Source organism: Tursiops truncatus, chromosome 10, assembly GCF_011762595.2.
Source record: "Tursiops truncatus isolate mTurTru1 chromosome 10, mTurTru1.mat.Y, whole genome shotgun sequence".
NCBI classification, from domain to species: Eukaryota; Metazoa; Chordata; class Mammalia; order Artiodactyla; family Delphinidae; genus Tursiops; species Tursiops truncatus.
Window position 1 is genome coordinate 42,703,264 of NC_047043.1, and position 27,540 is coordinate 42,730,803.

The 27,540-nt window shown below is 41.9% G+C and overlaps 1 long non-coding RNA gene across 3 annotated transcripts; it reads right to left on the reverse strand.

Moving 5' to 3' along the window:
* Positions 1-4,751: 4,751 nt before the first annotated feature.
* On the reverse strand, positions 4,752-23,389 carry LOC141279747 (uncharacterized). 3 transcript variants are annotated; one of them, XR_012334527.1, is made up of 4 exons: positions 22,775-23,389; positions 17,458-17,551; positions 13,837-13,976; positions 4,752-8,705 (listed from the first exon to the last, which is right to left on the reverse strand). It is a non-coding gene; the product is annotated as an uncharacterized lncRNA (long non-coding RNA). The 3 variants fall into 3 exon arrangements; XR_012334526.1 differs by having other exon boundaries at positions 4,752-5,053; positions 22,775-23,383; XR_012334525.1 differs by having other exon boundaries at positions 4,752-13,976; positions 22,775-23,261.
* Positions 23,390-27,540: the final 4,151 nt, after the last annotated feature.

A 27,540-nucleotide genomic window follows, 5' to 3' on the forward strand; every position in this document is an offset into this window, starting at 1 on the left:
CTGAGAAGGAGACGTGGGCGGGTGGAAGGGCCCTGAGAAGGGGCAGAAACGGTGGTGGAGAAAGGGCTGTCAGCCTCTCAGAGCACTTAGCTGGCAGAACACTAGCTGGCCTTGGAGCAGTGGCCATAGCTTTTTAAATAAGTACTTCTTTTTATCCCTCACAGTGCGCTACATGTTGCCTCTCACAAAATAGGCACAAGCAATATGTACTGAATGAAAAAACAGAAGGCAAGCTAAATACATTTCAGGGAAATATTACCCAACCAGAACACTGCTGATGTTTCACTTTAGTTTGTTTTCTGGACCTTCCTCAAAGAGCTTTAAGATTTCATTGCTCTCCTCCAGATGACTCAATTAGCAATCTAGAAGAAGAGGTTGTAAACATGGCTGTGTATAGACCAGAATTGTATTCCAACAGTCCCCACCAGCTGGGTTTACTTTCTACAAGCCCCAAACCTGGGGCTTTGGACCAGAGAGGCCAGCATGCGGCCAGGTGGGGGGAAGGAGGGGACGTTCCCATTGAGTCCTCACATCAGGGGTGCCCAGCCAGCCAGCCAGCCCAGGTCCCCGTTTCTGTCTTGGATAACAGAGACACTTGCCTAATGCTATATTAGCTCATTAATAAATTTTTAAACTTCGGAAATGTAATTTTCTATAGTCAGAAACAGACTCACAGACATAGAAAACAGGGGAAGGGAGAGAGGGATAAATTAGGAGACTGGGTTTAACATATACACACTACTCTATATAAAATAGATAACTACTAAGGACCTATTGTATAGCGCAGGGAACTCTACTCAATACTCTGTAATAAACTATATGGGAAAAAATTCTGAAAAAGAATATATATATATATATAAAACTGAATCACTGTGTTATACACCTGAAACTAACATAACATTGTAAATCAACCATACTCCAATATAAAAGTAAAAAAATTTTTAAAAGAATGACACAGTCTGAGATTGGCCATGAAACACACATTACACAATCTTTGATAATAAATAGACTGCATCAAAATGGAACACATAAAAAATAATAATAATTTTCTGTAGTTCAACTTTAAATGGTTAGGGTGCTGAAGTCTGTCACTGGAACAGATGACAACAAATATTTATCTAATACCCACCCTGTGCCCAGCCATGTGCCACCTGTTAGAGACACAGCTGTGACAGCACAGGAGTGAAGCTGACATCCTAGCAGGAGTCATAGATTCTACACAAATAACCAGCCACCCAGTTCTATGTAAAGAGCCGATGCGCTATGCAACTTTGGCAGCTCTGCTAAATGCCTCTAGGGCTTTTATTGTACTCCTGGAGGCCACTGCAAAAGAAAGTGAATATATTCACTTTCACAGATATTTCTGTAGCAGAGTGACTGATGCTAAGAGAGATACAGGAAAAACTATTGTGAAAAGAGGGTGGGAGAAATTCACATTATTTTTTCCCTTCCTCTTGTCTCTTGCAGCCTCTCCTAAGGGCGGGCCCGGTCACTTGTAACTGCATAACCCACAGGAGGATAAAACTCTAAGAAAATCTCATCTTTCTGGACAGAATAACCAGTCAGTGGGGAGCTGGGGACTCAAGGATGTGGCTGAAATCTGAGGGAGGGACCCTTTCATTCTGTACATGACCCGACACAACTCCTTTGATTCGGGATGGAGAAAAACAAGATACTTGCCTTAGATAGTTAAGATACATACCTAAGGAATAATTTCAATGAGCCCAGACTCTTGCATCTTCCCATATATAGAAAGGCACTAAAATCATTAACTTGAGATACCTTGGGGGTTTTTTTGTGATTAGCAGTAATCTTTGATGTTTGACTATATGGGGTTTTTTTCCCAGCAAAAAAACCTATATATCTTGGGTCCTCCCTTACCTCTTTGGACCAAACCCTCATAGATATCCAAGAGGCTGTATGCCAGGCTATAGTCCGCAGTAAGGTCCCCAAATAAAACATAATTCTCAACTTTGAGGTTGTGCATTTTTTTCAGTCCACATCCTGAACTCCAGCTATATCCCTGACCTCGCTGAGGATGGGGTTTTCATTTCCTGAGATTCTTTATTTTGCCTAAGAGAGCTCTAATTGGATTTCTGTCATGGATTAGTAACAATTTAATACACTCAGGCACAGTACCAGTGTCTGAGGACACAACAGTGACCAAATTACAGTCCTGTCCTCAAGGAACTTAAAGAATAAGGTGAAGAGAGGTAAAGAAATGTAGTTGATTTTAGAACTGTGTTAGCTCTGTGAAGATAGTGAGCACAGTGTGCTAACAGGAGAGACACCCAGATGGGCTTTGCAGAAGGGATGCTAACTGTGGGAGCTGACGGACAATTAGGGGCCAGACCAGAGAATCTCAGCCTCAGCACCATCGACATTTGGGGCCTGATAATTCTGTGTTGTGAGGCTGTCTTATGACTTGTACTGTTGTCCAACACAAGTTCATGTGCCCAACACACAGTGAGCAGAGAAGGTTTGTTGCAGGGCCCATCAAGGATAATGGGGCAACTCATGCTCTAAGGACCCGAACTCGCCCATGGTTGTTTTTTTTTTTATATAAATTTATTTATTTTATTTATTTTTATTTTTGACTGTGTTGGGTCTTCGTTGCTGCACACAGGCTTTTTCTAGTTGCGGTGAGCAGGGGCTACTCTTCGTTGCTGTGCGCGGGCTTCTCATTGCAGTGGCTTCCCTTGTTGCAGAGCACGGGCTCTAGGCGTTCGGGCTTCAGTAGTTGCTGCACGCAGACTCAGCAGTTGTGGCACACGGGCTTAGTTGCTCCACGGCATGTGGTACCTTCCTGGACCAGAGCTCAAACCCGTGTCCCCTGAATTGGCAGGAGGATTCTTAACCACTGCGCCACCAGGGAAGCCCCGCCCCAATGGGTTTTACATAAACATTTTTAAAGGCCGGGTGAGGGAGGGGAGTCACAGGGTGTGTGATCAGCTCATGCACAATTCTCTGATTGGTTGATGGTGAGGTCACAGGGCCGTGTCACAGGGGTTAACATCATCAATCCTCAAGCTCCAGTAGGTCTGGGAGCTATGTACTCATGATCATCAAGTAGTTAGCTTCCATCTGGTGGGGGTTTTAGCCTCTGTAGAGCAACTCAGGAAATATGCATCCCATACTAGGTAATTCAGGGAGGAACTAAAGATTCTGTGACTGTCATATGACCAACTTACTGTTTAAATTCTTACCAGTTCTCCTGGCCCAACTGCTGATTTGTCACTACCTGTTCACATCCTTTCAATCATTAATTCTTGAGCAGTCTTTTGTGACTCAGAGGAAGCCTGGGAGACTACAGCTTTTCTACAAACCAGAGGCAGTCAGAGGACATGGGGAGAGCAGTCTATCCTGGGAAGGCCCCATAGGGTCCTGCTCGGTTACAGTAGGATAGTCAGCAGCCTCCCTGTTTTCCACCCACTAGATGCCAATAGCACCACCAGCACCACCACCAGATGTGAAAGTCAAAATTGTCCATAGACACTACCGAATGTCCCCCAGGGGATAAAAAGATATCACTTCTACACAATGTCTTTACAATAACGAGAAAGGGCTGAGCTGCATGGAGTGTGGCCCACTTAAAACAATGACTACCCTGTGGAGTAATGACGTGATTTCTTCATAAAAGGTATCTTCTGAGGCCAAATGTTGACAGCTTGCTAGCAGCTTACATTCCTCAAGCAGTGCCTTGGAGCCACCTCAGAAAATTTGTTGACACATTCTTGTTTCAATAGGATGGTTTCCTTAGCCACCAAGTCCTGCTATGAACCATTTTTTTTTTCCTTTTTAAAAAATTTTATTGAAGTATAGTTGGTTTTTAATGTTGTGTTTCATTTCTGCTGTATAGCAAAGTGATTCATTTATATGTGTATGTATATTATATATTCTTTTTCATATTCTTTTCCATTATGATTTATCACAGGATATTGAATATAGTTCCCTGTGCTATACAGTAGGACCTTGTTGTTTATCCATTCTATACATAATAATTTGCATCTGCTAATCCCAAACTCCCACTCCATCCCTCCCCCAGCCCCCTTCCCCCTTGGCAACCACACGTCTGCTCTCTGTGTCTGTGAGTCTGTTTCTGTTTCACAGATATGTTCATTTGTGTCATATTTTAGATTCCACATGAGTGATATCATATGGTATTTGTCTTTCTCTTTTTGACTTACTTCACTTAGTATGATAATCTCTAGGTTCATCCATGTTGCTGCAAATGGCATTATTTCATTCTTTTTTATGGCTGAGTAGTATTTATTCCATTGTATATATATACCACATCTTCTTTATCCATTCATCTGCCATGGACATTTAGGTTTTTTACATGTCTTGGCTATTGTGAATAGTGCTGCTATGAATATAGGGGTGCACATATCTTTTCAAATTATTGTCTGGATATATGCCCAGGAGTGGGATTGCTGGATCATATGGCAACCCTATTTTTAGTTTTTTGAGGAACCTCCATACTGTTTTCCACAGTGGCTATACCAATTTACATTCCCACCAACAGTGTAAGAGGGTTCCCTTTTCTCCACACCCTCTCCAGCATTTATTGTACACTTCTGAAGAGGCTTTTGTATCTTTGCTGAAGATGATTAAAATTTCTCCAGGGAGCAGCCTTGCTGCCCATTTACAAATATAACGTCAACAGCCCAGTCTCATGATCCTGAAGCAGTCACTGCAGCTTCAATGATTTTGCTTCAGGATACGATGCAAAAATGTTATAGAACATCTCTTTATTTGCTTTTCAGAAGTCACAATCAAAGGCCATTTACATTTTATCAGAGCTTTTGCAAATTCTGCAATATCATGTGAAATTCTTTTCTGGGTCCTCTGAACACATCATTCATAATAAACATGTTTCTTTGAAAACAGGGTACATGATGTCAGGTGACATGAACTGGTCCAACCACTTTTTGTTTCTTCTAGTTACTTCAAGGCAACCATCCCTCTTTATAGAGTCTGTTCTCTGTGTTCTGGAATCTTCCTTCAGGGCTATAGCTTCACAGAATCATCTGTAAATCAGAGAAAACAATCCCTACCTCCCAGGGTTATAATCAGGATTAAAGGGTACCACACCACACTTCACTGATTTGGAAAAGCATGTTTCCCCCACATCTGAGCACCTCCAGAATGGGAATGCATCTCAATCTACAGCATCTTAGGTCACCATCAGAAAGGGAGCAGTCACAATCCTGATGTCACGGTCTGTCCACGCGCAAACTTGCTGTTAACCCTCCTCGCACGACTGGCAACTTAACTTCCAGTCAAAGACCATTGCAGAATTGTTCAAGGAAGGAGTGTGGGTCCTGGTTGTTGCCTGAAAACCTTCTGCTGACACTTAAGAAAACACCAAACCAAACCTAGCGGAAAAGGTGTCAGCATTGGGGAAGGAAATCCCAGGGGTCATAAGGAAGCAACTTGGAAGAAATGCTGTGTCACCTACATTCTCAAAGGTACAGAAGACTATAATGGTTAGAGAAGCAAGAACCTCGACAGCTCTTAGTGAGAAGTGATTCAATAAACTCTGAATGCAAAAAATCAAAGAAAACAAAACTTTTAGGATTCTTTAACCCATTGAATTTGCTTGTACTTTCCTTCTTAGATAAGCACAAGAGCGATATGTGATGAAGTAAACCAACGTTTAGTTAAGTCCAAAACAACTCTTTCTACATTTACACAACAAAAACTCTATGTGATAATAACGTGTTTAGTAATACTTTAATTGCACATTTTTTCCTTCCTTGGTGATACACAAAATGATGGTGTATGTCACCTTTGTTTTTGATTTGAGGGAATACAGTACAGAGGAGGCCACAAGAGTACCTCAGAATTTAGTTGGTTCTCAACAAACTGTAGAAGTTGTTGTTAGGACTTTATGGTTGTCAAATCTGGTTGAATCAAGAGGCAACATTCGAAGATCATCTGTAAATTTATTATGTAAAAAATCCCCCAAATCAAGTGTGGGACAGATGATGCTAGATTATAACTTACACATCAATGTCCTTTTAAAGTTATTGATTTCATTTGTGAATTTGAACCCTAGAATAATGATGACCCCAAAGTGTGATTTGAACCACATCCTTCCTTACCCTCTCTCCCAGGTTATTAGGTCTATGTGGTAGGGAGCCCAACAGCATTAGGAGGCAAGACAAGAGAACTAGAAAGCAAAACAGCTCTAACCCACTAGCTTACATGCCCATAACTCAGCCTGGTATGTCTTTAAGATTCTAGCACTTTTGATATCGTCTCACTGAAATTTAAAGGAATTTGGAAGAAAGGAACACCATAAGAGTATGAAATTCTCCCAAACATGGCCCCATGTCAGGAAAGATACTCAAAGAATACAATTTAAAGAAGAAAAGAAAATATCTAATATCTCCAAATATTCTGGGAAAAGAAGTGACATTTATTAATAATATTTTAAATTGCATACCTGTTATGGCCAATGGAAAACACCTGTTATGGCCAAATGGAAATATGGGTGGAAGCTCTATTTTATACAACAGTGCAATATGGAGTATTTTCCCTTATGAATGTCAGAAGAATTCTATTTAACAGAAGTTTACCTAAAGCAAACCACATTTTATAGTCTTTCAATATTAAGTTTCTACCTATAATATACTAAATAATTTTTATTACAACTTTCATAGAATTTAATAAGAAGTTTAATTGATTATCAATTCCAAAGTATAATTTTCTGCCAAAAGTTATTATAGAATGCACCAGCTCATTCCACATCAAAATTACTCTGTAGAAGAATTTCCCTGATAATAGTTTCTGAAAGCTAGTTCAAATAGCCAGAGCCAGGTCTGTGTTATAGAGATGATCAACCGCCAGAGGGCAGCAAAGAGCCTCATAATACTTCTGCTCTTGGTTCACCAGCTGAGCTCACGGAATCAGGGTGTTTGTTTTTTCTGTTTATGTCTTGTAAGCCTTTTATTATATTAATTAATAAAGTTATGTTTTTAAACCCTGAAAATATGATGTATTACAACATGTGTCATTGATTTTTCTAAAAGCTATGTCTGAGCACATCCTCAAATTTTTCTTCCTGAGTCATGTCCCATTTTTCCATACTGCTTGGAATGGACATGTTAATGCAGGATGGAAGATAAAGTCTCCCAGTCCTGATGAAGCAGCCTATTAAATTAAACCGGGTGATTTGGGCAGAGGGATCCTTTCTAAGATCTACGTTCCATTATGTGAGTCTGAGAAGCAAGACAAAGAACTGCCGGCGCCTCTGAAGTCCCATCTTGAGTCCCACATCAAGGGAAACGGAACTCTTCCTTAATCTAATCTGTGGTTCTCTCTGAGTATAACATCACTGCAAACTGACCAACAAAAAACTAGAGAGATGTGATGTGCCCAGAACACCACTGAATAATAATTTTATTTTTGCTGTGAATAAATCATCACAAATAAAAGAATGTCTATCAATTATCCTTAAAAGAATGACAGGAAGGGGTATTGCAGCTCTGATTTTTTGATAGGATTCTAGGTCATCCTCCTGGAATTGGAGGTCCTCACAGACACCAGTGATGGGCACAGAGGGCAGGGAGGGGGGAGAATGCTTCCTGCATCAGGCCCAGCATTCTTCCGGGTCACACAGGGAGATGCCTGGACTACTTTGGTGTCACAACAGTGGGATTCAAACCACAATGTAAGGGAGAACAGAGGCTGCAACTTTAGGAATGTGCCTGGACTACTTTGGTGTCACAACAGTGAGATTCAAACCACAATGTAAGGGAGAACAGAGGCTGTACCTTTAGGGATGTGCCTGAGATTATTGCAAACCTGATGAAAGATGTGAAAAAGCCTCTTTTATTAAATTAAAAAAGAAATCCCTGACACAGTAAGTGCTCTGAACCTGAACACTAACCTAAGTGACTTGGCAGCCAGAGTTCACAGAAACAAAATTAAATCACAGGAGACAGGACCAGGAAATGGGACAGGTGAAACTCTCTTGGCAAAAAGTTGGCTGCACGAATATAAAAGGCATTGAAAAGGTTTAAAATTAAAATGGTGTGGGTCTGCAGGGAGATCAGCTCGGTGCTGTGTGACCACCTAGAGGGGTGGGATAGGGAGGGTGGGAGGGTGATGCAAGAGGGAGGGGATATGGGGATATATGTATACATATAGCTGATTCTCTTTGTTATACAGCAGGAACTAACACAACATTGTAAAGCAATTATATTCCAATAAAGTTGTTAGAATTAATTAATTATTTATTTATTTAATTTTAAAAATGGTGTGGGTTGAAGAGAACAAATACCCATGGTACTTTTTCAGGGCACCATTCCTTGGAAATAAATGGAAATATATTTGAATAACAAAAAAATATTTCTATAGGCCTTGGGTAGATAGAATGCTGGAATTTTTTTAAAACCTTTTTTTAAATTTATTTTTTATTTTTGGCTCTGCTGGGTCTTCGTTGCTGCACGTGAGCTTTCTCTAGCTGTCGCAAGCAGGGGCTACTCTTCATTGTGGTGTGCCAGCTTTTCCTTGCAGTGGCTTCTCTTGTTGCAGAGCACAGGCTCTAGGTGCAAGGGCTTCAGTAGTTGTGTCATGGGGGCTCAGTAGTTGTGGCTCACGGGCTCTAGAACGCAGGCTCAGTAGTTGTGGTGTACAGGCTTAGTTGCTCCGTAGCATGTGGGATCTCCCCGGACCAGGGCTCGAACCCGTGTCCCCTGCATTGATAGATGGATTCTTAACCACTGCACCACCAGGGAAGTCCCTAATGCTGGAATTATTAGCAGCAACTCCCATCTTCTTCTTTTCTTATTTATTTAATTATTACATCTAACACGATTGAATTTAAACGTTAACCAGATAAAGGATACAAGACAGAACGTCAGAAACCTGTAGTTTTCATTCACTTGTCATGTGATTGGAACAAGTAGTTTAGCTCTGCTACCTCTCAATTTCCTACAGTGTAAACAAAAAGAGATTAAACTACGTCCTTCAAAAGCACAGCCAGGGGCGTGTCCATCTCTGGTGTTTCTTCTAGTTTGTGCTCTGTCTCATACATGAATAACCAGGGTGTTTATTAATCATAATTTTGTTTTCAGGTTACACAATTATTTGCTTAACTTTATTTTTAACATGACAAACATGTTAAACTGTGTTTTAACATGACAAACACTATTTGAAAACAAGTCGAGAGTTGGAAACAAGCTAAATGCTCGACAATAGGAAATTCTTTTCCCTTATTCTAATACATTCAGTGGACGACCAGGCATCCATTTGAAATGATGTAGATCTCCCAATGCTTGGGGAAAATGTTCATACAAGGTTGTTACAGGGAGAAAAAGAAGCTGCTTGGGGCGGGGGTGGGGGGTGGGGGTGGGGGATGTGCTTTGCCCCAACATAAACAACACAAAGACCACTGGTATCTTTTTGAAGCCTCTGAAAGTCCCAGCTCTACTGAAGCCCGAACCAGGAAGCAAAGCTGGAGGCCAGGGTTCTTCCAGGAGGGCCCTGAGTGTTGTTTTCAAGCAGACGTAACCTTTTCATTTGGCTCCCCGGCCACTTGGCCTCCCATCAGGAACAGCCGCCTCCTGGTCCCCAGGCGGATGTGAATCAGGTCTCCAGGTCAATGGCACACAATGAGCACTTTCCCCTGGAAACCCTCTCCCACCCCGCCCCCTGACCCGTTCACCATCTCACACCACACAGAAGCACCCTCTGAACTCACCAGATGACCAGCCCAACTAGAAAGATTTGGTCTTGCAAGTGAAAAAAGAAGAAAGCATCTAAAGTGTGATGTTAGTCTTTTTCTTTTATTATTTCTATGTCAGTAATAACACCTGGAGGAAATTCACTGAAATGTTCATCATGGTTCTCTCTCCGTGGGACTTTAAGTGCTTTAAATGTTCTTATTTTTGCTTAACTGTTTTCTAAATTTTCTACAATAAATAAGTACTGTTTTGTAATTTTAAATAAAATAATAAGTTATTTTGTTATTCTAACCAATCATTTAAAATTCTACAATTATTTACTTATTTTTATTTATTTATTTTTCACTGAAGTGTGGTTGACTTGAAATGTTGTGTTAGTTTCAGGTGTACAGCAAAGTGATTCAGTTATACATACATATATATACATTTTATATATATATATATATATATATATATATATATTCTTTTTCAGATTTTTTTTCCCATATAGGTTATTACAGAATATTGAGTAGATTACCTGTGCTATATAGTAGGTCCTTGTTGATTATTTTATATACAGTAGTGTGTATATGTTACTCCCAAATTCCTAATTTATCCCTCCTCCCCAGCTTTCCCCTTTGGTATAAATAGACCAACATAAGTAACAGATCTGTAAAGGATTGAATGGTTTAAAACATTGGGATTGTTACTAAATCTATTCAAAGTAGCAACGGCCCTGTGTTTAATGGTGGCCAGGTTTGGAGTCCACTCTATTGCAGCCCATGGGGGCCTTTCCTTGAAGGAACTGTTCCTCCTCCTATTCACCCCCCACAAGACACTTTTCTGTCCTTTCCATTGGGGGCCGGCCCTCCATTGCCGCTTTTAGACTTGATCTGCGTGGATCCACCCCTCAGTCCCAGCCCTTCCCTTGTGGTTGTGCAAGACCCTGGGTGTCTGTATGTTTGGACAAAGATGCCAGATCAGTGCCTATCAGAAAGCACCTGCCCTGCATTGCCCTTGAGTCCTTAGGGCTTGTTACAGCTCTGCCTCTCTCCCTGTTCCATTGAAACTTCTCTACCCTGAATCTCTACCAGGGCCAGGCAAGACCAAAGGCCAGAGGAGACTAGCCCTGGTGGTAACTTCTTGGAGAATTCTTTCATGAGATATGAATGGCGACCCCTGTTATGTGCAGCCCTGAGTGGAGGGACAGATTGTCTTCCCAAACTAATAAATGAATGTGTGCTTTGTGAGACCCTTGACCTTCTGGGGACCAGGCTGAGGTCTCTTTTTTCTAAGTCAGTGTCCCAGAGAGCAGAAGCCTCAGGCCATATAGACATGATAGATATCATGTGATCACACACTCATCATCTATTTTAATGCTCACAGCCATGTGAGGTAGGTTTTTATACCTTCATTTTACTGACCTAGAAACCAAGGCTTGTAGCCGTTAAGACATTTGGCAGAAGTCACACCACTGGCAAATATGAGAGACTTAAATATGTGTCTTTGTGGCTTTATACAAGGTGACTTCTGTTGTACCATAGTTCACTGTGAGAGATGTTTTGAATTTGGTCACCTGTGCCATTACCAGTTGGTTGTGTATTTCAGGAGATTTGCTTCACATGGACATAAGTGGACCCTAAGAGGACCCAACCCAAGTCTGAGAGGTAGATGTCAGGCAATATTTCTCACCTGAGACATTTTGGGTGATGCAGTCCTTCCTTGGATGGGTCTGTCCTACATGTTCCGATATTGTTAGCATCCTTGATCCCTGTCTACTAAAATCTGATTGGGACAATCCAAAATGCACCCCCCCACATTTCCAGACACCCTGGGGGTGGCGGTGGCGGGGGGCTATGCCCTCCCAGGATGAGAACTATAGCAGGAATGTGAGAATCTCTGATTTAAAAGCAATGCCCATATCCTAGTAGTTGACAAGTCAGAACAGTAATTAGATCAAAAGGAAGGTAATTACTGGCCAGTGCAGATCTTTTGAACTGTACTGACCTGGCCTAACTCGGAGCTTGTATTGAACATCTGAGTTGATGGCTGATGTAATCAACAAGCATTCCCTTGGTTGGCTGCCAAGATAAATGCATTATGAGCATAATGAGGCTGTATGATTTCATTAGATTGGGAAAAACAAACATCTATGTCTTTGACAATGTGCATGTCTCTCCCAGTTGTCACTTGAGCTGGCAATGTTGAGTCGTTTAGTGTCCCAGACCCTCATTAAGGTGAAATTCTTTCTAATTGGCAAAGGGAATCATCGAGATGGTACTAATGAATCCTGGCAGAAGTAGCCGTGTCAGGTGCTGTAAATGAGAAAATCTAGGCAGTGACCTTTCAGAAAAGAGGCAGACGAGAATTAGAAGCCTCAATGATTCCTCCACCTCTATGGAAACAAGGAGTTTCTTTCACCAGCACACAATGCTTTTGCCCAGATACCATCTTCAAGGGCCATTTTCTCCTGGATGTTGTTTACAGATGAATGACTTTCCTGTTTGACCAGGAGAGAGGATTGTGTGCTAGACCCTTTGGGGAGACCCCTCCCATAAATCCAACTTATCTCGGTCCATAGCAAACCATCTGCATCACAGGGTAGCAGGTGAAAGGGCTTTGTGCTGCATTGCTTTCCCATCACAAGCCTTGCCCAGTTCTCAGACAGTTGAGCTGGGTGCCTCTCAGTTTCTCTTGGATGGCTTTGGGGCTACAATTTGCTTTCCCTGAGTAAAGATTACACAGCAAAAGCAGCTCTGAACTTACTCTACCCAATTTGCTAGACGTTATCTCTCTCTTTCAAGAGCCCAGAAAAAAAAGATTCAGAAATCCAAGCGGTCTGCTCTCTCATGCCCAGGGCACAATTGTTTACCATAGCTATTATTGGGCACCTTTTCAGGCTTATACGAGAGGGACTATATAAGTTTCAAGAAAGCATTTGATTCCATTTTTGTTTCTGAGTCGCTGGCAAATTGAATACTTGAACAGCCCCATGGGGTTGTGTAAAATCCTTTTCCCCAAGAGAGGATGCCGGGGTGCTCGGGGCATCTCCCCAGAACCTTGCGCCTGGGCAACATTCCAGAAAACATTTTTTGAGGTTCTTAAAATCGATCCCGTTAGGGGCTTCCCTGGTGGCGCAGTGGTTGAGAGTCCGCCTGCTGATGCAGGGGACGCAGGTTCGTGCCCCGGTCTGGGAGGATCCCACATGCCGCGGAGCGGCTGTGCCCGTGAGCCATGGCTGCTGAGCGTGTGCGTCTGGAGTCTGTGCTCCGCAGCGGGAGAGGCCACGGCAGCGAGAGGCCCGCGTATCCCAAAAAAAAAGATTCCGTTACCTCCTTTAATCTCAAGAGTCAAATCTATCAGGAAAAACCAATTGCAGCTCACCATAAAACTCTTTGTCCCCAAACTTTTCAAATCTCTTAATATTTTAAATAGCTATCCACATTTGACAAAAATGACTCTCCAGGAATAAATCATCTTTTCTTCTGTATGTTCAGTTCCCCATATAAAATCCTACATGATAGATTCCTTCCTGAGTTGAGAGCTAGGCTTTCTTTTTCCCTCTTGATGGATTATCAAGGAAGATCATGAGAACTGTATACCCCTTACCTGCTTCTTGAGTCTAAGGTCAGCACTAATTTTTATGCTCCAAAGAATAGTTTAATATAAATAATTTTCTGGTATAAAACAACTCTTACGCTTTAACTTCTTTTTCTTGAATCTTTTTTTTTCTCTTGTTTTAATGGTTTTGCTATTTTATTGCTTGAGATTTGTTTTAATTTTTGTTGAAATATAGTTGATTTACAATGTTGTGTTAGTTTCAGGTGTAGAGCAAAGTGATTCAGTTATACATATATATACAAATATATATATTCTTTTTTACATTCTCTTCCATTATAGGTTATTACAAGATATTGAGTATAGTTCCCTGTGCTATACAGTAGGTCCTTGTTGGTTATCTATTTTATATATAGTAGTGTGTATATTTTAATCCCAAACTCCCAATTTATCACTCCCCTCTCCTTCCCCTTTGGTAACCATAAGTTTGTTTTCTATGTCTGTGAGTTTATTTCTGTTTTGTAAATAAGTTCGTTTGTGTCATACTTTAGATTCCACATATAAGTGATATCATATGGTATTTTCCTTTCTCTGTCTGGCTTACCTCACTTAGTATGATAATCTCTAAGTCCATCCACATTGCTGCAAATGGCATTGTTTCATACTTCTTTATGGCTGAGTAATATTCCATTGTATATATGTACCACATCTTCTTTAATGTAAGCTGCCACCACTCTACTTTGGCTGTAGGTAAGACATAAATACAGTGTTTAGGATTTTCTAACATATTCCTAATCTAAACTTTATCCCCAATAGTCTAGTTTGCTAATAAAGTCAAAGGATCACCCAAAGTTATAAGCCCATGAGTCCCAACGTGGCCGTAAAATGCTCTCATGGTCCTCATTTGTCAAAGCCTCACAGGTGGGGAGGGTGGGGAGCTGGGTTGCCATAGAGCAGTTTCATTGATCTGAGGATTGGACTCTGAACCTTTACATCATCTTAACAATCATTTATTTCCCAGTCTGTTTTCACTTCCTCACAGCCCCCTCTCTCATACTCGGAAGACACCTCAGTATATGGGAGGATTTCAGGGTGCCCAGGAAAAATTCCAACTCCTCAAATAAGAAAAACAAGAAAACAGGAAAGAAAGAAAAGCTTTCTACTGCCTTTTTTTGAAGACAAAAATGTCACAATTGGAAATGTATCCTTTGACTTAAAGGTTTGTCTCAATAGAAAATTCAAGGGAAGGATGAATGCAAATGTGTTTCTAACCTTGTAGCATTTACTTTGTATGTTATTGAGTTTATTGGATTCCTTTTCTGAGATTACATTTGGATAGAATGAAAGGGATTTTTTTAAAAAGGATGAAAGATAGGAAAACTGCAATAGGAGGAAATGTGGAAATGAAAAAGGACTAAAAGGTGGGACAGTCTGACTCACAGATGAAACCCTGAGTACAGCCTAGCCTTCCACAGCTGAGCCTGTGCAGGCTCATTTCTCCCATGACACCTCCTCTGCAAATCGAGGAGACTTCTGGGCCTGTGCAGGGGCAGGCTTTTAGCTTTGAAGGCCAAGTCTTACAACAGGAAAATCTGACGTGTGTCTGGTTGAGATCATGTCAATGGCTCAGAAGCTGAGTGAGCATGGGCTGCTCCCATTTGAAAAGAAATATGTTTTGTAAAATGCAGCAACATCCAAATGTAGAACCCAGCAGTGCCAGAAAAGCAACTAAACCAAGAAGAGGATGTCCTGTATAGTCATATTTCTCTCTTCTCTTGCAAACAATACATTTTGGGAGCCCTGCCCCTCCATCAGGTTGCAAACAAAGGGAAAATTCTTTACTCCTGAGGCCATGGGGCAGGAGCAATTAGGTTGATGGGAATTGGTTTGAACTCGAGACCAGCACCTCTCAAAGGGACAAACGCAGGTTTCTTCCAGATGAGTGTTTCCACAGTACCATGAGTGGAAAATTGTTTCATGGCAAGAAAAAGAGCACAGTGAGTTTAGCAATTGAGGAAGCAATAGTTTGTAAGAGGTTTCATTCCCACTGGGCCAATTTGTGCTTAGAAGGAGAACCACGACGGACTAAAGGCACTTCTAAGGTCTGGGGGTGTTCTTTGTACTGTTAAAAATGCACTTGTATACACTCTACCTTAATTTACTTAGCAAAAAAATATAATTTCTCAAAGATACACCTAGATTAGGAACTTAAAATTTCAAGATGTAAGGTCTCTGTGAGCTCCCAAATAAATACAAATTTTAACGGCACATCAGAAACATGTAATTTTAGTAGCTTTCCCTTTTTACTTCAGTCAATATTAAAATATTTAAAACTGATTGAAAATGCCATTATTCCTTGATTATCCTGCATGTGTGGTATATGGGAAATCACTTTCTAATGCTGGTTGTCCAGTCAACAGCCTCTTCCTTCCTTCTTGCTGGTATAACCCCAATTTCGTCTGCTTGTTCATCCCCCATGTAATTCAGAGTGTAAACCCTGATTAGCCTAAGCCCACAATGGTCATATTACTTCCCTGGTCAGTGATTCATTTAGGGGTAGGTACATGGCCTGGATCTGGCCAATGCGATGTGAGGGCAAGTCTTCTGGGGACTTCTGGAAACATTTTCCACCCTCTCAAAAAACAGAAATAAGAGAAAACAGTCATATTCTTCCACAGGATAATTTTGTGTCTGGAAATGATGCTTTGAGACAGTGAGGGGAGATGCTCAACCCCTGCCAACACACTGAGGCCAGAGCAGAGAGGAAGACTCCAGGGCATGAAGCCAGGGAACCAGCCTGCTCTGAGGCATCTCCTCTGGACCTCTTGTTATATGAGATAATAAATGTCCTCACTATGTAAGCCCATTCATCCAGTTCTCTACTACTTGGGAGTGAAATAATTCTTAACTGTGTATCATAATACCCATGAGCATTTGAGTATAATTGCTTTAGCTAAAACACTATTCAGTGAAATCAAGCATTTCAAATTTGTACTAATCTCAGTACTCTGATCAGGAACTGCTCAACCATCTCTCCTATGACTCAACAAGGTGAGGGTGGGCTGGTATGTGCAGAGTATTTCTATTTTCATACTTTATAAATGACTCTAAACATTAAGATCAATAATTTTAGAAGAAACTCACCCTTTACAATTATTCCCTTATTTGTTTAACTATAATTTATGATTCATGCACTAGATAAAAATCAAATTTGAAATCTCTGCATCTATAGACACTAAAGGGACGTCCTGTAGGTATGTAGATTCATCACAAAGAGATAAAATGTCATTTTTTTTTTTTTTTTTCTTTTTTGCGGTACACGGGCCTCTCACTGTTGTGGCCTCTCCTGTTGCGGAGCACAGGCTCCGGACGCGCAGGCCCAGCGGCCATGGCTCACGGGCGCAGCCGCTCCGCGGCATGTGGGATCCTCCCAGACCGGGGCACGAACCCGTGTCCCCTGCATCGGCAGGCGGACTCTCAACCACTGCGCCACCAGGGAAGCCTTAAAATGTCATTTTTTTTTTGTTTTTTTTTTTTTGCTGTATGCGGGCCTCTCACTGCTGTGGCCTCTCCCGTTGCGGAGCACAGGCTCCGGACGCGCAGGCCCAGCGGCCACGGCCCACGGGCCCAGCCGCTCCGCGGCACGCGGGATCCTCCCGGACCGGGGCACGAACCCGCGCTCTCTGCATCGGCAGGCGGACTCCCAACCACTGCGCCACCAGGGAAGCCCCTAAAATGTCATTTTTACAGTGATTTTAGATGGATGATGAGATGCACGTTGGTACAACTTTACTCGTGGCAGTGGAAAAATCTAAAGACTAAATGGTCTGATTTTTCTGTGGCTGAAAGGACTCTAGGTGAAGATGTGGAAGCGGACATGCAGGGCAGCAACCACTTTGTCACATGATTAAGAGTCCCAGTGGTCATACTTGGAACCAGGTTCTCACTCCATACTCTCTTCTCACTCCCATCAAAGTTCATTCACACCTTCCTTTGTTTCAGAATGATCTGCCTTCACCTGCCAGGGAAAGTTTGTTTATATTTCTTGGGAACAAAGCTTCAAGGTCTCTTCCTAACATTAATTCCCTAACAGCAAGTGTCACCTGGGGCATTTCCTGTTCCTATTCTCAACAGTGCTGAGGAAGACAAATTCTCAATGGTACCTGATTCTCATCCCCCACAATAGTCTTCAAACATGTGCTGGTTTACCATTCATTTCACTTACCTGTAACTATTTGGGTGGAAGCATGTCAACATCCTCTAGTACAAATCTTGTACATCCCTTGCTGTAGAATGGGCAGCACAGTATTTTCTTCCATCTTTGGAAACAAACCAGGTTGAGTACAAATCGCTTAGAAGTCAATGCAAGCAAGCACTAATTATAACTCCAGAATATCTATTGAGCTGAACATCAAGAAGCAGTTGCTTCAGTCATATTTATTTACTAGACACTTTGATTCAATTGAAACATTCTTTAAGTTAAAAAATTATTTTAATCATTGATGGCTTTGTAAAGAAGGGATAATCCGTTAATAGAAGGATTATCTTCATTTTCTCATTGGATATGTAAGATCATAACATGAAAGCTTATTAAAATTTTCCAGTAAACACAATGAAGTATAGAGGGCTTTAAATATCTGATCTTGTTTGACACATTTGGTAAAAAGAAAAATCCTTTAAAACTCCTGCTGTGCCATATTCAGATATTAGAAATCATTCTTCTCTACGAGGGCTCAGAATACCTCAATAGCGCATAAGTGGCCTGTAGAATAAGAAATTATCAGCTATTGCATTCTATTGTACCCAAAGCTGGTTTTTTTAACACTAAATTAATTTTTTGTTTGTTTTTTCCCCACAGACTACCTGTGTTAAGATGTGGGTGAGAAAAACTACAAAAATATCAAGGAAGAATATAAGGAATGGAGAGAAACATTATGTTCCTGAAGAGGAAAATTTTCCAAAGGAAATTTGACAAAATTTATCAAAAGAAGCTCAACTGGCATAAACAGTCAAGCAAATTCCAAAACAATAGTAAAACAGAGGGAATACTTCTCCTCAGATATGAAAGCACATTATAAATTTATAAGAGTTCAACCACTGTGGTCATGGTATGAGAACAGATGTAAATCAATTCAAGACAGAAAAGAATATTCCACAAAGGCAAGGACAATTCAAAGCCATCCTGATATCACACAGCAAAAGGAATTCCAGATGTAAGAGGGAGTTGAATGTAAAATTGTGTCTGTGGAAAAACTGGAAGAAAGTGGGTGAAAAGTACACACTCTCAGGGCCCAGAGCTTTTCTGGGCATAAAAGCAGAAGAAAAGATAAAGGAAAAAAAAAAAAACCCAATGTATGTGACCGCATACAGTTGTAAATCTTCCTAATTAAAAATAAAAACACTGAACAAAATAAGAAGGCAAAAAACTGCAAAATATGTGTTAATATGTTAAACAGAGAGAGATCTTTCCAATCGATTAAGATGAATCCAAGCTCCCCCAATAGAAATATGGACAAAGATATGACTAGGTAGTTCACCAAAGAATTACATAAATGGCCATAAATACGAAAAAAATTTGCTCAACCTCAGTGATCTTCAAATACACAATTTAAACAACCACAACCTGAAACTATTACAACACTGTTAATCAACTATACTCCAATATAAAATAAAGTTAAAAATAAATAAAAACACAATATACATTTACACAAAACCTAACTCTCAGAGTGCTTGTACAGCTATTAAATTCAATCATCTCCACTCACTAAAGCTTGCCTCCTTTGAATGAATAACAAAGGAGATGCTCATGATATATTTTAATTGAAAAAGTATTTTACAAAACAGTTTAGTTAAATGTTTGTAATTATTCACAAATCTATGCACAGAGAAAGCCTTGAAGTTTGCAGGTGTTATCTCCAGGCGGTGGGGGACAAGGCAATTTGAAATTTCTTTTTATGCTTTTCTGTATTTGCCTCGTTAACCAAAAAGAAGGCACAACCTAAAAGTTGAGAATTACATTTTATTCGGAGGACTTTCTGAGGACCTCAAGCCCGGGAGGCAGCCTCTCCAATAGCTCTGAGGGACGGCTCCGAAGAGGTAGGATGAGCCAGAACATACAGGAGTTTTTGCAACAAAAATCAGGTAGTCGGAACATCAAAAGATGACTGTTAATTAAAGGAAACCAGACATCTCAAGTTAAGGAACTTAGCGCTTTTCTATGTTTGGGAAGACGCAAGAGTTTGGGCTCACTGAAATCATTCCTTTGGTACGTACCTCAGCTATCTGGGGCCAGTATCCTGTGCCTTCTCATCCTGAGTCCCCCCAGGTGCACCTTTGGGGAGGGGGCAGCTACAGTGTCTGAGGGTTTGATGTCGGGCATCCTGTGTCCATCCTGATTTCCCTCTCAGGGCTTACTGTGGGGGTGGCTATAATGTGATGGCTTGATGGCTGCAACATCCTTTGTTTACTGATATGGCAGGTGACATGTTTCATTCACAGTCTTTTACTTTATTAATCAACAAACAGAAACAATAAATGCCCCTGTGGTCTGACCTCAGACTGTCTCGCCCCACATCCCCTCTCCCATCAGGGGTCACTTGATGCTTCTGCTTCGGGGCTGCCTGATTCAGCCCCAGATCTGGAATAAAAGCCTCTGTCCCCACCTTCCTCCCAGGGCTCAGCTCCACGTCCCTCCCTGAGCACAAACCATGAGAACTGATCAGAGCCTTCCTGCAAAATGGGAGATTTGTCAAATATATGAAAACTAAGTAGTAAAATGTGACACACCAGCTAAATATAGGTGGTGCGAATGTCCAGTCTGAAATAACCTCAGTCCCTCGGAGGAGGGCACTGCCCATGACTAACACAGAACTTCACCCCGTGGCTGGCTGATGTTATTCCTGCATTTCTCAAATGCTTCCCCTTGGCCCTTTTCAAAATAAACCAGAGAATTGGGCTTTATGTGCTTATATGGCAAGGTTGCTCCCTAGGATCCCATCACAAGGCTGAAGCATAAAATCTAGTGAAGAGTTCTTGCCAAACCATGAATCAGTTACAGCAGGATATTCTGAACTCTGCTCTTCTTTTTGTTCCATTCTTTAATATTTCTTCACATCACAGCCCAAACAATCGCTCATAATTAAACCGAAACCGAGTGAAGGAGTGGGCCTGGCAGGAAACATACTTGGCAAGGAGCCCAAATCCCTACATTGTCCTCGGCAGAGAACAATTACATCAGTTCCTTCCATTTCCAGAGGAAGGATGGGTTTTGCAGAGCAATGGATGAAAATGAGAGGAAGCAGACAGCTGATTTACATATTGCTATCAGGTTAATCTACAATTTTTTTATGGGCAAAGGAAAAGTCTTAGAGAATGGAAAGGTCAGGGGGAAAGCGGGGGTGGGAGGATGAATTGGGAGATTGGGATTGACATATATACACTAATATGTATAAAATATATAACTAATAAGAACCTGCTGTGTAGCACAGGGAACTCCACTTCGATGTACAGTAGAAACGAACACAACATTGTAAAACAACTATACCCCAATTTAAAAAAAATGTAAAAAAGAAAAAGAATGGAAAGGTCGTTGTCAAAACCTGCTTTCACTTTCTGCGGGCTCCACACCACCTGCTGACCACGACCTCTGCTGAAAACTTTCTAGGTTCAAAGGGAAATGCAGCCAACAAGTGTGTGATAGCCCAGAGTTTGGAGGCTTTGAGAGAAGTTAGATGCCATCCCCATGTTTGAAGAGTTAAAAACATATCATCACTCAGTTCTTAGCATCTGCTATTTACTCAGTACATTCACTGCAAATACAAAAACAGAGAAAGGATTTAGAGTCTAAATGCGGACGCCAAGGTGGGGCAAGATAAGGGATGTCTTTTCTTTTTATTTTATTTAATTTTTTTAATTTTTATTTTATATTGGAGTATAGTTGATTAACAATGTTGTGTTAGTTTCAGGTGTACAGCAAAGTGATTCAGTTATACATATACATCTACCTATTCTTTTTCAAGTTCCTTTCCCATTGAGGTTATTACAGAGTATTGAACAGAGTTCCCTGTGCTAAGGGATGTCTTAAGAGTCGTTTGGCTTTGGCTCGGCTGCATCATAGCCCACCAGCTGCTTCCTGACAACAAAAGGCCTCATCAGCTCACATGTGTGGCAGGGCTCAGGTGCCTCGGGGTCCAGCGAGTGAGGAGAGGCCAGCCCAGCTTAGGTTTACCCTGTCCTTCCCTCTTCTGCCCGTTCGCCAGCTCCTGGCAGTCCGAAATTTATCACAGTTCCCTAGGAAGGGACAGTTGGGGTTGAGGGGCCAGTTCTCAGAAACCCCAGACATGCTGGATATGTACAGAATCTGCTCTCCAGCCTCCCAGGTAGATGGGATGAGGGAGCCAGGCTCTCCACAGAGTGTCTCAGGCATCCAGGAGGAAGGTCTACATTCTGGAAGGCCAAGGAGATATTAGACTTCCGATATTAGACTTCCCCCGTTTTGTTCCCTAAATTCCTTTACCTTTCACCCACTTCTCCTGGACCAAAGGTCTCAAGGCCTCACCCCCAGTGCCATCAGAGAAGGGAAGGCATCACACAGACAGGAAGGAGTGTCCAGCCCTCACCCCCATCCTGCTCTGTGAAGCTGAGGTGACACTGTTACCGAATCCAAGCTTGCTCCCCTCGCTGCATGACAGGCCAGTGAATCGGAGATGAGGTGTTGAGGCAAGGAATACGACTTTATTCAGAAAGCCAGCAGACTGAGAAGATGGCAGACTAGTGTCTCTGAAAAACCATCTTATCTGAGTCTGGATGCCAGTTTCTTTCATAGAATCAGAGAGGGAGAGGTGGTGAGGAAGTAAAGTAAAAGGAATGACCTTTTGCAAAACAAAACATCTCCTGGAATGACAAGCCTCTGTGAGAGGATGTGTTAGTTTCTTTTTTCTTGCAGGCACTAACAGGTGGGCAGGGTTCCCTGAGGCAGGCCATTATGTATGATTATAATAACAAAAGCAACGAAAAGCAAAGGTTAAAGTCAAAGAAACAGATCCAACGTGGAGTCTGATTTAGCTCTTCCCTGTTACAAGGTCCCTTGTGACCAGGGCAAGCCCAAGAAGTAGGGGGACCAGAGGATGAAGGGGGAACTGCAGCAAGAGGTCTGCCCTGGAGTCTGAGGGCACAGCTCCAAGACATGCACTCCTCCAGAAGATAAATCTTTGGGGTGCATCCTACACTCAAAAACTAGTTCCACAGGGCCCAGATATGCCAGTTCCTGGAGGGGAAGGATCTGACTCCTGGTCCTGTGCTTACAGACAGACCCCTGAACAAACCCACACATTTTAGAGACAAACTGGGCATCTTGATCCTGCAACTGGACACAGAGCATGGCTCTCACAGGCTCGCCAGCTGAGAATAATATTCTTTTTTTTTTTTTAAGGAAAAGGAAAGACTTTATTGGTTAATGCAACAGAAGAGCCCAAGAATGGATTTCAAGCATGGCTGGATCCAGGACCTCAAACACTGTCCTTAATGCTCTTCATTCAACTCACCAAGGGGCTTCTGTCCTCTGCGTTAGCATCACTGCTGGGTCAGGTGTCCTCATGAGGCAGCAAGAAAGACATCCACAATTCCATGCACCCTCACCGGGACAGGTGCTGCTGGGTCTCCCTTCAAGGAGGAGTCTCCCATCAGTGCAGCTGGCTGACAGCCTCCAGTGGCAGCTCCGGGAGACTGAAGAAAAGTGAGAGAAAAGCTGGGGGATTGAATGGGAGGGAGCATGTCCCCAGATGAGGCAGACACCCCCACAAGGGGGCTGGCTGGCGGGCAGGGTAATTTCCCTCCTCCTCCCCCCAGGCCTGCCCATAGGCCAAGAAATCAAGTGTATTCAGAAGGTGCTGGCAGAGGAAACTCAGGAAAAATGCCCCAATAAAGAGGCAAGAATATGATTTCGACACTAATAAGAAAGCAGCACCATATACGGCAGGAGGTTCTTGTTGACGAGTGACAGATGCTCAACTCAAAAGGGAGTTTGTAACTTAGGCCAAAAGAAGAATTCATCGGCTAACATAAATAGGCCAGGGTTTGTTGTTTTTTTTTTAAAGGCTGAAGCACATCTAGAGTCAGAGGCTTCAATCATGTCATCTGGGTTTTGTCTGTCTCTCTATTTCTTGGCTCTTCTTCCCTCTCTACCTAGGCTGAGTTCTGCAGACTGCTTGTCCCGTGACTTTTGTTCCATAGCATCTGGAACTCCTCTCACTTTAGGGACCTTCCCACGTCCTGAGTCTCAGCGGGGCACATGCCCTCCCTTTGCAGAAACTGATGATGTCAGATGCTTCATTTCCCAAACGCCTTTGCAGCTGGGGCTCAGGCATGTAACCCAGGTGACACTGACCAAACACAGCCGTCCTACATTTGGAACTAGACACAGAAAAAGCAAAGAAAGAGAGAAGAAAGAAGAGCAGGAACATGGAGTGGGCTTCTCCCTGAGGAGCTCACATTTCTGGTGGTCTTGGGGTCCTGTGCTCAGTGTCGGCTCTGCAGTCTGGAGACCTTGGGGCTCAGCTGCGGTGGCAATGGTGTCCTCACCGGACCTGTCCTGGGGCATAATTGGGGGCCATATTCCCAGTTATTGGCAACAGTACCTGATTCTCCAGCCATCCTAGGGATTCTTTCTGATACCCAGTGACATTTTCCTAAATGTCTTTTCTGCTTAAATTATCCAGAGTGGGTTTCTACTGCTTGCAAATAAGAGCCTGATTGCAAACAGCTGCTCCAGAGTCACACCAACCCAGCTGAACAACCCCAGATGAAAAGGAACTTCTTTCTTTTAAGAGTTTCTATCAATCCAGGCAAGGATCTTATTGGTCCTTGCGGGGGGGGGGGGGGGGTCATAAGCCACCCCTCCCCCAATCATGTCACGAGAGGAATGAGACTTTATGACTGTCCCAGCCTCGGGAAGTTGACCGTGGAGCTCATGAAGGATGTCCTGACAAGGACCTTGTGGATGGAGGAGGTGACATTTCCCCAAGGAAATAGCTGTGTGTGATAAACGGTCTCCTTTTCTATAGAATATTCCCGAATTATTTACCAGTCTTTTAAAACTCACAAATACCAGACTGCAAAGAATTGAAAGGAGAGGTCTTGTTTGCTAGTTGCACCTCCTCAGAAGAACATAATAGGACACCTTAAAGTGAAGAAACGAAGAAATACGATAAGCAGAAGGGCTCTTTTGTGTGGAATTTCTCAAAATAAGATATATTATGTTTTCTTGTCTCCAAATTGATGAAAGTTTGTAGACAAGATGTTTAGTCACACCGAGACATTATTAGGAAATCACAGCTTCTAAACAAAATCCTCACCTCCCCCTTTCCTGATTATCTATCCATTTCAGGTCACCAACAATATAGGGATATTCTCAAGAGTCTTATGGGAAGATAACTCCCCTGGTGGAAGTTTGCCAGGAAACCGACCTTTGCTGAGGGAAATATACAGCTTCAACCAACACATAGTGCCACTGTGCCCCAGAGAGCAGGACCCCTGCCACATGCCGAGTGGATGCTAAAACTCTTGGGAAGTATGTGCCAGTCGGAGGCAGAAAGCCAGTTTAGAAGAAAAGTGGGAGAAAACCAGAACCAAAGAGAATAGGATAGAAAGAATGAGAAAGGCAACATGCACTAATTACATCAAGGTCAGTAAAACCCTAATATAAATAGTAACAGCTGTCTGCTGCATCCCTGCAGAAGGAGTCTGTGCTGGATGTTTTCTGTCTGGCTCTCCAGGTCTGCTCTCCAGGCCGCTCCACTTTGCTCACTGACCTAGAAGCCTGAGCTATCGGACTGCATCCACTGACCCCTGTCTGCTTGCTTCCAGTGGTTTCTTCCTGTAGGAGGCACCAAGAAAAGAGAGAAAATGAAGTGAGGTCTGAGAATTTGCTTCCCTGCTTCCCTCCCCAGGACATCACAGCCCCTATCGGGCAGTCTCCTCTGTCCCCCCACTTTCTGGGGGTCCTATTCACTGCCCCCTCTCTGTACCCTTCAGGACCAGGGTGGAAGGTGCTCTCTGCTGTGCACGGCTCCATCCTTGTTGGTTTCCCCAAACCAAGGGGAACTGCTCCTTTACACAGTGGTTTTTACACCCTTTAATTACACCATGTGAGCAAGCCATCAGTTTCCTGCTGGGACCATGACTGATGCAAAGTCAGAACATTCTTGGAAAGACTTAACGATTGACCACATGTGGCTTAGGGTGAGTTGGGGGTGTGTGCAAATGGATAAATTCAAACACAGGAAGAGAACAAGAATGGAACTGAGGATATTAGAGGCGTTGTATTCAGTTCAGACGTGTTCCTATATTGCACCCAAGTGGAGACATAAAATATTAATATATGCATGGGGTAGAGGATTCACCGCTGGAGATGAGGTTTAGGAACTGTTCACATGTCGGTAGTTAATAAAGCTAGGAAAGTAGCCAAGGTTGTTTAGGAAACAACAAAAGGGTGAGAAGAGATGACTGTCACTTAAAAAAAACTAATGAAAGTCACCAAGAGCTTACATTTCAATTGGTTAAAAAAAAAAACTAATAAAAGTCTCCAAGAGCTTACATTTCAATTGGGTAACAGACAACCATACACTTCATTTATAAACCTTTATAACTGAAATTCCTGTAAATGTTTTGTACCATTTCTTCGAATCAAGGAAGAGCTTTGTCAGAGGCTTCTGGTTTACTTATATGTCAGCATGTATTTCTACAGAAATCTTCATTGTTGCTGCCATCAAAGTGACAAAATAACCCAGAGATAAAAGTGACCTCTGGAGGAAAAGATTACACATTCTTAATTGAAGCAATTTCCTTTGGGAAATACAAGCATACCTTGGAAATATCATGGTTTAGATTCCAGACCACCTCAATAAAGCAAATATCACAATAAAGCGTGTTACAAGAATTTTTAGGTTTCCTAGTGTATATAAAAGCTGTTTACACTACACTGTAGTCTATTAAGTGTGCAATAGCATTATGTCTAAAAAAAATGTACATGGCTTACTTAAAAAATACTTTATTGCTTTAAAGTGCTAACCATCATCTAAGCCTTCAGTGAGTTGAAGTAGTAACAACAAAGATCACTGATCACAGATCACCATAACAAATATAATAATAATTAAAAAGTTTGAAATATTGTGAGAATTACCAAAATGTGACACAGAGACACAAACTAAGCAAATGCTGTTGGAAATATGGCACTGGTTGACTTGCCTAACAGAGAGTTGCCGTAAACCTTCAATTTGTGAAAAACCACAATTATCTGTGAAGTCCAGTAAAGCAAAGTGCAATAAAACGAGGTATTCCTCAAATCATTAAAAACTAGAAAAAATTTATTCCTAAGTAATTATACATGTCCTTTATATATTTTTCATCATATTTTTGGTTTTTTTGTAGCACATAAAGTAACTACATATCCAAGTAATATAGTAAATGACAAAAGATGAATGAAAAGATTAGCAGATGGCACTAAGAACAAGATTTGAAAAAAATATCCTAACAGGCTTTAGAAAACGTAAATGGCCATCAGGAGATGAACGGAGAAACAAAATGTGGCATATCCATACAATGAAGTAGTTCTCCACCATAAAAAGAAACCAACTACTGATACACAAAAACAATATAAATCAAAACATTATATTGGGTGAAAGTAGACAGAAACAAAAGAGTGCATAGTGTATGATTCTACTGATATAAAGTTCTAGAAATCACAAACATTAGTAGTGACCAAACGTGAATTTCACTGGTTGCTGGAGTCACGGATCAGATGGAGGAATACGCAGCAATAGAAACATTGTTGGATGGTTCTGCTTCCGGACTGTAGTGGTGGATTCATGAGTGTAGACATTTGTCAAAACTCTTTGAATTGATTTTCAAAGGAAAAAACTAGGATGAGAAGAGCTGTGGGGAGCTGGTGTATTCCCCAGAACACGAGTGTTTAATGGATTAAAGGAAAAATGGGGGCTGACAAGGGGTAACCAAGAAGTAGGAGTGAAACAGTGGAGTCATGCCGCCCACGTAGCAGAAGTGGGGACCTTAAGAGGAAAGAATGGACTAGTTAAGAGTGTGACGCTAAGAAGAAATCTTTTAAGATAATGGTTGAAACTCATCCATTGACTGCAACATCAGAGGAGACATTGATTACCTCTGTCAGAGCAGTTTCCAAAGAGCAGGACTGTGGATCCCAGGGGCCTGGGAATTCCCCAGTAAGGAGGGAAAGGAGGAAGGAGGCAGGATGCAGAGACCTGTGTTCAGGCATCTTGGGTGAGAAAAGAAGGTA